Below are 13,266 nucleotides of genomic sequence, written 5' to 3'. Positions count from 1 at the left end.
ATTACGTACATGAGATGTTTCGATATTTCTACATCATCATCACATCTAAGTAGTTGCGTCAGCAGCCGTTATTGTCTGTGACAGAACCTCACATCGGAGTACTCATATTCTAATCTGAGTTTGTAACATAGAACATGTGTTGTTGAAGCATCTGTTTAGACTTTAAGATAATCCAGAGAGATCGGAACATCTCCTGTAATTATAAATATGCAACGGAAACTGAAGAATAAATGAGACTTTTTTTAAACATCAATAGAACTTCCTGATTCCATCGGGGCGAATAAGTCGGCTATATATTTTTTTTATTTAGTTAAGTAACAAGAACCAGCTGACAACAGAGGCACACAAAATTTGAAAACACTTTTTAAATAATATTAACTTCCACTAAATGAATTCTGATTTTTCACTCGTGGCAATAAGCTTAGCTTGAATATTAATCGGCTAAAGCGATTGCAGACCATTCCTGGTTTCAGATAGCATACAGTCTTTAGAAAACGAACCGACACAAAACTGCGTTTCGATGACGGATTGGTTTGTTATATCATTTACAATGTACGTCTCTTCAAACAGAGATAGGTCGTATAGATATTTGTTGTTTAGTCCAAACTATGAACTAAACGTTTCCGCTAGACAATACTCCCCGCTGCACTACCTGGAATCAATGGTACTTTAATAACGCGAAAGTATACTTTCAGATAAATATGTTCCATTTACGTTTTATTTTTATTCATCAGTCTCCTGACTGGTTCGATGAGACCCGTCACAAATTCCCCTTTTACGTTAACCTCCTCATCTCAGAGTAGTACTTGCACGTAACGTCACGAATTACTTCCTGGATGTTTTCCGATCTCTGTCTTCCCCTACAGTTTCAACATTCTGCTGCCTCCTCTAGAACCATGGACCGTATTCCCTGATGACTAAACACATGTTCTATGTTCCTGTCCCATCAGTGTTTTCCACGTTCCTTTCTTCACCAATTCTTTGAAGAACCTTCTAATTCCTTGCCTTATTCGTCTACATAATTTTCAACACCCTACTATAACAACATAGCTGAACTGGTTCGATTCTCTTCTTGTCCGGTTTTCTTACAGTCCATGTTTCACTCTCATACAATGCAGTCCTCGAAATGCTAACTCTGAGGAATTTCTTCATCAGATTAAGGCCTATGTTCAATACTAGCAGAATTCTCCTGATCAGGAAATCGCTTTTTGCCAGTTCAAATCAGCCTGTTATAATCTCTTTGCTCTAACCGCTATGGGTAATTTTGCCTCCAAGGTAGCAAAATTCCTTACCTTCGTTTACTTCGTGACCACAGTTTTTGATGTTAAGCTTCAATCTATATCATTTCTGCTACTTATAGTTAGTTTTATGTTTTTCCGTATTACTTCCGACCCATATTCTGTACTCATTAGACTGTTCGTTCAGTAGATCCTGTAGTTCTGATTCACTTTCACTGAAGATAGAGATGTCATCAGCGAAACTTATCATTGAGATTCAATCGGCATGAATTTTAATTTCACTCTTGAACCTTTCTTTTATTTCCGACATTGCTTCTTCGGCGCACAGATTGAACAGTAAGGGAGGAAGACTACGTCACTACATTACATCCTTTTCAATCGGAAAACTTCGTTCTTGGTCCTCGATTCTTATTGTTCTCTGTTGGTTCTTGTATATGTATATTTCCCGTCTTTAACTTTAACTTACTAGTATCATTCTGAGAATTTCGTATATATTGCACTGCTTTATTTTGGCGAACGCTTTTTTCAGTTAGACAAATCCTACGAATATGTGTTGATTTTTCTTAAACCTTGTTTCCATATCAATGTGAGCATCAGAACATCTCTGGTGGCATTATGTTTCTTGAAGCCAAACTATTCGTTAGCTAGCAGACTGTCATTTTTCTTTTCCATTCTTCAGTGTACTGTAATTGTCAGCAGTTCGGATGTATGAGCCGTTACGATGACTGCGCCATAGTTTTCGCACTTATCTACACTTCTTGGCTTCGGGACAGAGTGGGCGATATTTCTCCGAAACGCAGATGGTTTGGCTCCAGACTAACAGATTGCAATCGAACTTTAATAGTCTTTTGGTTGCCACTTCCCTCAATGAATCTAGAAATCCCAAATGAATATTATTATCCCTTGTATCTAGTTTGATCGCAAGTTTTCCAAAGCCCTATAAATTCTGACTGTAGTGCTGGAGCGCCTATGATTCCCATATCAGTTTCTACCTGCATCGCATCATTAGGCAAGCCCTTCCACTTATGCACCTTATCTGGTCTTTCCTCTGTGTTTAACAGTGGAATCCCATTGCACTCTTAATTTCGAATCAAATACAGTGAAGGCTGTTTCGATTCTTCTACATGACGGACCAGTCTTCCCGACGAGCACTTCTTTTTCAAATTCTTCACTTCTTTTCCTGTAGGCATTTTACTTTGTATTCCCTGCTTTTCCTGCAAAAAGGGAATTTTTATACTTTGTTCTGCTGTCACATCTCGTTTTTCAGTTTATTGTGCAGATAAATACAATTATCACAATTTTTTCGCGTCAGCTGGGGATCAACCGGGTAAACCTTTAATTTTTTTCGCATGGTAGAAGGACACGCGTTAATTGGTGTTACGCCTGAATTCATCGTTTCCATACACAGTATATATTTTACAAAATGAAACACATATGTAAAATTTATGATTTTTATAAAATTATATTTTCTGTCCTAATGCTTAAGTCACAATAGAAAGGCGCTGGATAAGTAGTGAGAACCTTCCATACGAGGTGCATTCAAGTTCTAAGGCCTCCGATTTTTTTTCTAATTAACTACTCACCCGAAATCGATGAAACTGGCGTCACTTCTCGACGTAATCACCCTGCAGACGTACACATTTTTCACAACGCTGACGTCATGATTTCATGGCAGCGGCGAAGGCATCTTTAGGAGTCTGTTTTGACCACTGGAAAATCGCTGAGGCAATAGCAGCACGGCTGGTGAATGTGCGGCCACGGAGAGTGTCTTTCATTGTTGGAAAAAGCCAAAAGTCACTAGGAGCCAGGTCAGGTGAGTAGGGAGCATGAGGAATCACTTCAAAGTTGTTATCACGAAGAAACTGTTGCGTAACGTTAGCTCGATGTGCGGGTGCGTTGTCTTGGTGAAACAGCACACGCGCAGCCCTTCCAGGACGTTTTTGTTGCAGTGCAGGAAGGAATTTGTTCTTCAAAACATTTTCGTAGGATGCACCTGTTGCCGTATTTCCCTTTGGAACGCAATGGGTAAGGATTACGTCTTCGCTGTCCCAGAACATGGACACCATCATTTTTTCAGCACTGGCGGTTACCCGAAATTTTTTTGGTGGCAGTGAATCTGTGTGCTTCCATTGAGCTGCCTGGCGCTTTGTTTCTGGATTGAAAAATAGCATCCACGTCTCACCCATTGTCACAACCGACGAAAAGAAAGTCCCATTCATGCTGCCGTTGCGCGTCAACATTGCTTGGCAACATGCCACAAGGGCTGCCATGTGGTCATCTGTCAGCATTCGTGGCACCCACCTGGATGACACTTTTCGCATTTTCAGGTCGTCATGCAGGATTGTGTGCACAGATCCCATAGAAATTCCAAATCTGGAGGCGATCTGTTCAACAGTCATTCGGCGATCCCCCAAAAAATTCTCCCCACTTTCTCGATCATGTCGTCAGACTGGCTTGTGCGAGCCTGAGGTTGTTTCGGTTTGTTGTCACAAGATGTTCTGCCTTCATTAAACTGTCACACCCACGAACGCACTTTCGACACATCCATAACTCCATCACCACATGTGTCCTTCAACTGTCGATGAATTTAAGTTGGTTTCACACCACGCAAGTTAAGAAAACGAATGATTGCACGCTGTTCAAGCAAGGAAAACGTCGCCATTTTAAGTATTTAAAACAGTTCTCATTCTCGCCGCTGGCGGTAAAATTCCATCTGCCGTACTGTGCTGCCATCTCTGGGACGTATTGACAATGAACGCGGCCTCGTTTCAAAACAATGCGCATGTTTCTATCTTTTTCCAGTCCGGAGAAAAAAATCAGAGGCCTTAGAACTTGAATGCACCTCGAATATCACGCACCTGCGCTGTGCAGAAGTCGTTTTTTGATCACAGACGAACAGTCACTACTAGTCTATGTCTGCGAGTCCGACAAGTATTTTCCAACAAAAAAGCTGGGACCTCTCAGTGCAGGGCCGCATGTCGGAAGTCCTGCCAGTTGCAGTGCGTGGCATGCACAACTCTTGAGGTTCCCTCATGCAATTTCTAACACAAAATATTGTCGTCTCTTCTTTCGTCCTGGGCAGCACGCCAGAGGACAACTACTCAGAAACTTGTGTATGTGACATGGACGCATTTGACCAGAAACTTTAGAAATAACTTTGAGATCAAAGCACGCACCGAGCATTGGGCTGTGTTCACAAACCGAGAATCGCGGTAGTATTGAAGTTACGTTAAATTATGTCCCTTTGTGATGCTTGTTGCTCCGGGATCCCTCATGATCGATATCTGTCTGTCTTACAAGCACCTTATTCGTGTGTCTTACAAGCACCTGTTCTCGTTCAATAGTGTATATTGAGATGGAAAAAAATCACCCGCTAGAGATATGCACATACACAAATAGAGTAGTATAGCTTACACAAGGTATAATCGGGCAGTGGATAGGCGGTGCTGTCACTTGTACTCATGTGACTCATGTGAAATGATTTCCGACGTTATTATGGTCGTATGACGGGAATTAACCGACTTTGAACTCGGAATGGTAGTTGGAGCTAGAGGCATGGTACGTTCAATGTCGGAAATCGTTAGGGAATTCAGTATTCCGAGAACCACAGTGTCAAAAGTGTGCCGAGAATACCACATCTGAGGCATTACATCTCACCACGGTCAACGCAGTGGCCGACGGCCTTTCACTTAACGATTGAAAAGCAGCAGCTTTTTGCATAAGTTGTCACCGCTAACAGAGAAGCAACAATGCGTGTAATAACCATACAAATCAATGTCGGACGTACGACGAACGTACCCGTTAGGAGAGTGCGGCGAAATTCGATGCAAATGAGCTATGGCATCAGACGACCGACTCGAGCTCCTTTGCTACTAGCACGACAAGGCCTGCGGCACCTTCCTGGGCTCCTGATCATATCGATTGGACTCTAGACGACTGGAAAGCCTTGACCTGGGTAAATGAGTCCCGATTTCAGTTGGAAAGAGCTGATGGTGAGGTTCGAGTGTGGTGCAGTCCCAACGAACTCACTGACGGAAGTTGTCGACAAGGCACTGTGCAAACTGGTGGTGGATCCACAATGGTGTGGGCTGTGGTCACGTTTGATGGACTGGGACCTCTGGCCCCACTAAACCGATCATTGAATGGAAATGTTTATTCTCGGCTGCTTGGAGATCAGTTGTAAGCCCGCATCTCGTGGTCGTGCGGTAGCGTTCTCGCTTCCCACGCCCGGGGTCCCGGGTTCGATTCCCGGCGGGGTCAGGGATTTTCTCTGCCTTGTGATGGCTGGGTGTTGTGTGCTGTCCTTAGGTTAGTTAGGTTTAAGTAGTTCTAAGTTCTAGGGGACTGATGACCATAGATGTTAAGTCCCATAGTGCTCAGAGCCATTTGAACCATTTGAACCACTTGTAACCATTGATGGACTTGATGCTCCCAAACAACGATGGAATTCTTATGGATGACAACGGGTGATGTCGCCAGGCCATACTTATTCGCGGTTGGTTTAAAGAACATCCTGAATAACTCGAGTGAATTATATAGCCATTCAGATCGTCTGACATGAATTACACTGAACACTTCTGGGACATAATCGAGACGTCGGTTCGTGCACAAATCCTGTAGCGGCAACAATTTCGCAATTATGAATGACTGTAGAGGCAGCATGGCTCAGTACTTCTGCTGGGGCTTCCAGCTCATTCCTAAGTCTATGTCAAGTCGAGTTGTGGCACTACGACGGGTAGAAAGAGGTCTGACACGATATTAGGTGGTATACCATGAATGGCCGAGCGGTTCTAGGCGCTTCTGTCCGAAACCACCCTGCTGCTACGGTCGCAGGTTCGAATCCTGCCTCGGGCATGGATGTGTGTGATGTCCTTGGGTTAGTCAGCTTTAAGTAGTTCTAGGTATAGGGTGTCTAGGTGTTTTGTTGTAGCGGCTTGGGGGAGGTGATTAGGTGAAGAATATTCGTGACGAATGTCTGAGAATCCTTGTAACAGACTGACCTAGAAGCACGCCATTTCGATGGACCTCTCGTGTCAGAGTTGGTTTCCAATGTGTCTGTGGGCTGCAAGTTACGTTGACGACACCACGCACCCTGTGGGAGAGCCTAATTGGGACTACGCCGGCGGTGGCGTTGGTTGCGTAGACGAATCTCGTAAAGCGACTACTGGTTGCAGGGAATTCCTTGGAGTTAGAGGGGGAGTATGAGGGCGGCTGTTTACCAATTACCATTCCCGATGTGGCGTGGGCTTTTGCACATTGGAGCTCTTGTGTGAGAAAGACCGCGCATGAAAATTCTGTCACTAGGTGCGGACCAGAACAATTGAAAAACGTCGCCTTACGTAAATCCGCTGGGTGTACTGCAACGAATGCGACTTCTACATTGGCTTACTCGATTATGAAAACGCTAGCAATTTCGACATGGGATGACTGGAGCAACGTACGGTTCCACTGGACAACTCGTCCCCAGGATAGCAACATGTGAGGGCAGATCCTGGGAGCGAAACACCATCAGACAGACTGGAATCAGTACCGTTGGTTCAGGATGTGAATGATGTTTCTTAGTGTATCGTATGGTACTTACAACAGGATGTATGCTCCCCATTGCGTCAACGATCTCCTCGTTTGTCAAGTTGATGTCAACATCACGGCTGCCACACATATGTAGCAGGAAGTAGGTAATATAGACATCGAACTTAAGATCTTTGGAAACAGGGACTTCATTCAAAGCGTTGGCAGCCGCAGCAGTTTTCAGTTCTATCTCGACTCTGTTTCTGCCTAACGGACTAATGTCCACAATGACATGTTTGAGATGAGAGTTTTAGGAAAGTAATAGCTTGCCTACCGACGTAGGCTTGAGTTTGCCAACACTTTTACCTAAACGGTCCACAAAGACAATATAGGGGCCTGCTTCTGATAGACTGTATCAACGGACGACCGCAGCAGTGCCAGCCAACACTTGACTCTGAGAGAGTTCTGGGGGGCGTCAGCACTGTTCCATTACTAGAAGAGGGATCTGAACCCGGTAACTCACGCATAGCACAGTCTGGGACAGGAGGTGAGTTGAGACGCAGCCGCTAAGTAAGGGCTCCACTTTCCTGGTGCTGACTTGCAGGTACACTGGCTTCAAGCATGAAGCTGGAAGGGTCGCTGATGTGGCTAACTTGCTGACTAACCTGATGCAACTGTTGTTGTTGTTGGTGATATTGCTGGAGTTGCTGTTGTTGTAGCTGCAGTAGTCGCAACTGTTGCCGTTGAGTCTGTCGTTGGTGCTGAAATTGCAGTTGGTGTTGATGGTGTTGCAGAAGCTGCTATTCAGGTTGATGCTGTAAATCCCGTAGTTGTTGTTGGTGTTGGAGAAGCTGTGTATCCGGGAGTAGTACTTCGCCGTGCTGCATCACATCGTGATTGATGGACAACGGTGGATACGGAACATCTCTCGGTGAATGCTGATGGTAGATTTCTAGTGCCGACTCTGAGACCTGACCCGTATCAGGTCGATCGACCATTTTACGGCGAAATATACAGCACTATCACGTGATGAAGAAAACACACACAATCTGGCATACGCTACACTGTACGGAAACGATTCTCCTTGAAAACCGACTATATAAGTAGGGAAATAATAGGAAGAGCGCGAAGAGTAAGAAACACCACACTTGTTCGCGAAACGTAAATGGAACTCGACTTCGTTCAGCGCATCGAGCAGTCTCACGCTCCGTGATGGAGCATTGCGTTCGCCATTCAAGAAAATGGGCACTCATTTCAACACCTTACAACACCCCTTCTCTCTCTCTCTCTAACACACACACACACACACACACGCACACACACACACACACACACACACACACTCACACTCACACTGTAAATCATTAAGGCCTTACAGATGGCGCAGCGTTCGACTGGGCGCAGCGTTCGACTGCCGTCTTCGACCGCTCGCCCATTGCCTCTACTTGAACGTAAGGCCGTAGTGATTAGTGAGACATTTAGTTTCAAGCGGACATTGTACGTAAAGACGGGTAAATCTAAAGACCTGGAGGAGTGGCAGAAAGGGCCGTGGCAACAGCCTTACAGTGTGTAAAGTTGCTTGATTTGTTGGAGGTTCGAGGTGGACTGTTCAATGTGTCCACAACCATTCGTGTAAAACACATGGCCAATAAACACGAGGTCATGACTGCGGTCTGGAAATGATCCTGAAGATCCTGAAGAGAGAGATTTAGAGACACGTTTCATTGCTCGTGACTCAAAATCGCTCCCAAAACAAACAGGAGTTGCTACAGACAGTGAATGAAGGTTCGTCTTAAACTGCCTGTAATGAATATTTGAAGTCGGTCACCACGCAAGAGGCTACTGCTCATTCCTATCTTTTCCAGACGACAACAGCAAAGCTCATTGGGCTGGAAGAATATTTAACTGGATGTCTGAACACTCCCCCGCCCAATTACATCTCAATTGGCCTTCAGAGTCACCTTACGTGAACTATATAGAAAATATATAGAACGTGCTAGAACAGGGGGTAAAACTCCAAATCAGCATTTCTATAATTCGGTGGAATTGCGCGATCAGGTACTCAGCGAGTGCCTTAACTTGGATGCGACGTACCTGCACAACCTGTGCACTCGCTTCCTAGCCGAACCCAGGAGATTATCAAGCCCAGGGGCGGAAATTAAACGCTATTAAATGATGAATGTAATGACGAACTTATAAACAGAGTGCAACGTGGATAGAAAAGCGTTTCTTTTTGATCTCACAAAACCGTAAACATGAGTTATTTCACAGTCTCATGTCGACATGCTTTTTAGAGAGTAAAGAAATCGGAATAAATAAACCAAAATTTCTATTACCAATTGAGTGTCTGCGTTAAATATTTGATGAAAAAGGTGTAGAACCAAATTTTATGTCTGATATAGGTTATATACTTTAGTGTGAAACAGTAATTCACCAGCAAATCAATCTCCCACATTACTGATAATGAAAATATTCAAGCAACGGCTAATGTAACAAAAGAAATTTGTCTGCAGCCTTTCTTTCTTTACATGTATTTCTTTAAACAGAGTATACATGAAAGAACATCTACACTTTGTAAACAATGAAACATTAAACAAAAGGAATTAATTGTTAACCTTAATATTTGTTAAATAATACTGTCAGAATTGATTTACTTCTAGACTGTTGGTTGATTTGTCCTGAAAATCTCATTCCATAAGGAACGATCAAGAATTTTCTGTGTGAGTTTGTTGCTACAGCGTATATGCAACTCAGCGCGACTCCGATGCGTGTATATAAGCACCACCTTGTAAGCAAGAATTTAGTATGGTATTACTGTCTTTCTACCATGTGTGCTTTAAATATGTAAACGTGAACAATGGCTACATTATCACCAAATACATCTAAACAGGAGCAACCGAGGGAGAAACACCAGTGGACATCCATTGGAGAATGAAGGGTGTGCCTATTGAAAATCACCATTGTGGAATGGTACGCCAAGTTCCCTCCTGGTCGCAATTCGACACAAGATGTCGGTCGATTTGGGAGGCCAGCCTCATTCGTTATGGACAGCAACAAACGGGCACTTGATGATGTGATAAGGGTGGGCTGTCGCATAATCACTCCTGTACTAGCAAAGCATCTCGACATCAGCTTCGGTAGAGTGCAACACACTGCCCTGCTGGAGATAGGTTACCGCAGCCTCTGGGTATCTTGGGCATTGAAAGTCGAACAAAACGCAAACTGGTTGGCTGCTTGCGCAACGTCGTCGAACACTGTAGTTTCAGCCTCAGCGTTTACAAGGATCATACATGGTTCCTATTTTAATTAATAATTGCCATAGAGCTATGTTTAAACATTTGCCATCTTTGCTGTCGGAGCCAACGATCATCCTAGGCAATATTTTCATGGAGTTTTATAGGCTTTATCTCACTATACGATCCAATGTGTGCTCACTATGATGGCTGACTACTGCCTTCTCTTCGTCCTGAATTGGCACGCAATCCACGCCACATCCACGTTTCCATTGGCACGCATTTTCCTCCATAAGGCAGACTGACTTCCCTCTTACTCTTCCTGTCCTAATAACACATTTCTATCAACCCAATACATGAGCCAGTAATCATGCAATATTTCCACAGAATACAATGCTCATATAGAAATCGTTCAGTAATACAGATAAATTGTAACAAGATATAAACGAATATAAGCAATAAGTTATTTATAAATGATCGAGAATTAGGAAAGACAAAGTGCAGGTATTGCAGCTTAATTTAAACGAACACTTCGCCTTCAGCACATTCATTGGACAACATCATATTAAGAATAGCATGTTGTATCCACCCTTAACGATTCTAACGTTTCTAGGCCCCTAACTAAAATTGATAGACATCGGATGCTGATTTATTTGGTTTAAGGACATCGGGTACTTGACAGTAAAACGTAATGTTGTATTTAATAAAAATAAATTTCTTTGCTGTACCTTTGCAAAAAGTTAAGTAGTAAATTATAATCATCAGACAGAGAAAGTGTAAATTTTCTTATGTTTACGTACCGTATCCAAACAAATATTCTTTCAACTTATTATTGTGTAAAATGCAGAGAAGAAAATCTTATTTTAAACAAACTGTATTCTGAGAGCAGTATTTTCATCGTTTATGGAAACCAGTTGGCCGAATTTGCCTCCACGCAGAGGAGAAGTGCAGCGAGTCTGTATTTCAGTGAGAACCTCGCAGGGCAACTGTAATGTTCGTCGCTGCAGCGAGTACCTTGATTTGTGTTAGCGCATCGATTAGGCGTGGCCGTAATTAAGCACGGAATTTAGAGGTCGTATCACTCGCATTTAATGCCATCTTTATGGGTAGATAAGATGGAGGCGCGTGTGCTTTATTAACCTTAACGACCGGCGTCGCCATTATCTGAGCAAACGGTTTCGCATCCGTATAGTTTCGGATGCATCCTCTCGGAGAGAACACTGCGAACATGGAAGCATTAGTGGCTGCAATTCTGCTCTTGCAAGTGTGTAGTTTATATCCATGGACTCTTTAACAGCTTTCCTACTCAGTTTCCATCTTCCTTCGACTTATCCTCCAACGATTTAGTTTTACTCGATATACGAAACGTATTCGGAAAGTAAGGGCGATTAGGCGGGAAATGGAAACCACTGTGTAAATCCGATGGAACTTTGCACATATTGCAATGTCTTTAGTGTGCCTGTCGATCGCTTCACGTCCCTCTTTTCAGTTCAGAGCGCAGAATGATCATGTAGAAGTGCCTAAAACAACTGTGTCTCCCTCCAACTATGTGGCTCTGGTGAGAGATTTCACCTGAAGTTACGCAGCCAACATAACATAAATGTCATGCATTTCTTTATTCATGGCAACTTTCAACCGAATTCTGCAGGGGCAATGAAGATGCTCCTGCAGCTTTTTAGATGGGAAATGTTTGACAACAGATAGTACAGCTCTTAATTGGATCCCTCTGTTATTCATCTCTGCTCACATGAACCGCTGGCTACGAAGACAACATTTTCGCACAAACAACGTAAGGCGGACCAGCATAGAGAATGGCGGAAAGCACACGCGGCTGCTTTCTGTGACGTGGGTACTGGAAACTTTGCAAAACGCCATGACAAATGTCCAAGTCGGAGTGGCGACTATTTAGAGAGGTAGCTGGAAGGTGTGGCTAACTGCCAGGAATAAACATTTTTTTTATTTTCATTGTGGTTTTTATTTCGCGACCGATTGGACCTTACTTTCCGAACAGCCATCGTATTTATCCAATATCTCTCCAACTTACATTGACCTCTTCCTCTCATACAGTGTAGTCTTTTAAACCTGGCGTTTTCTTCAGTCGAAACTTCCGGGCTGAGAGACCTTGGTCGATGTACAGAATTGCTTCCTCACGTTGCCTCCCAAGCTAGGAGAGGGGGGGGGGGGGAAGGAGACGTCATCCAAAGTAAAGAGGCTGCTACTGCTAATGCTTGACGGACTCCCGCATTTGTATAGCGCACAGAGGGGACTACCGTACGTCACTTGTTGCCTATAGTATTACTATCTCCGGATGGCATCGTCATTACTGATCAAAAATAATAGATTGTCATTACATTGATGCAAAGTTAAAGAAGCATGTAACCTGAGGCAATAATCTCTCAGGCAAATATACAGTGCTTCTGGGCACTCCAAATTCCTAACGCGACGAAGGAAAGACTGCCGCCAGAGACTATCGAAAGCGCCAGCAATATCAATCATCATCGCTAGTGCGTACATAGAATGAGTATATGTCCCTAGCGAAACGGCTTTATTAATTGCGTCTTCAGTTGACTTGATTCTTCTAAACCCGTACTGTTGAGGGCTCATCCCGTGTAGCACTTAGTGATCTTGTAATATTTTGCACATTTTGTTTTTCCACGTTCAAAAGACAAATTGGTCAATAGCATTTGGTTGCCACTGGAACTTTATCTTGCCCTTTACTAATTATTACCATTTCTGCGTTATTCCGTGGTGCAGGGGACCTTCCCTTGCAAGAGACACTCGTTGTACAGATCGCACAAGTAACCATCTAATTGGTCACGTAAGGCTTGTATTACTTCGGCGGGGATTCCACCGTTACTGGAGATTATTTTTTCAGTCTTATAATTATATGCCTAATTCCTTCTTATGCAAAGGGGTACAAACGTTTATTGTTCCTATATTCTTCCCATGATATTTCCCGTAACCCACGCTGTTCATCTGTCTCACCCTCTTCACCATCGCCAGGAAGTAGTATTTCCATTAGCAGAGCAGCCGACTGTTCCCAACATTCTGTTACCGTCCCGTCGTTCCTATGATGCGTGGATGAGACTGTTGGTGATCGTATTTTCTGGCAGCCAGTTGTATATGGTACGCCTCCCCGAATTTCTTCAATCGTTCCATTTTTGTTTCCCACAACTCTTCCTTAAAACGTTTATTAAAATACTTGTATCTATGCAACATTCGGACTGTTACTTCTTGTATTATGTTGCTCTGGTATAACTTCCTGGCTCTTCTTGCTCCGCGTCTTC

Source organism: Schistocerca cancellata, chromosome 2 (assembly GCF_023864275.1).
Source record: "Schistocerca cancellata isolate TAMUIC-IGC-003103 chromosome 2, iqSchCanc2.1, whole genome shotgun sequence".
In the NCBI taxonomy this organism is placed as follows: domain Eukaryota; kingdom Metazoa; phylum Arthropoda; class Insecta; order Orthoptera; family Acrididae; genus Schistocerca; species Schistocerca cancellata.
Note: the sequence above shows the minus strand (reverse complement) of the source record.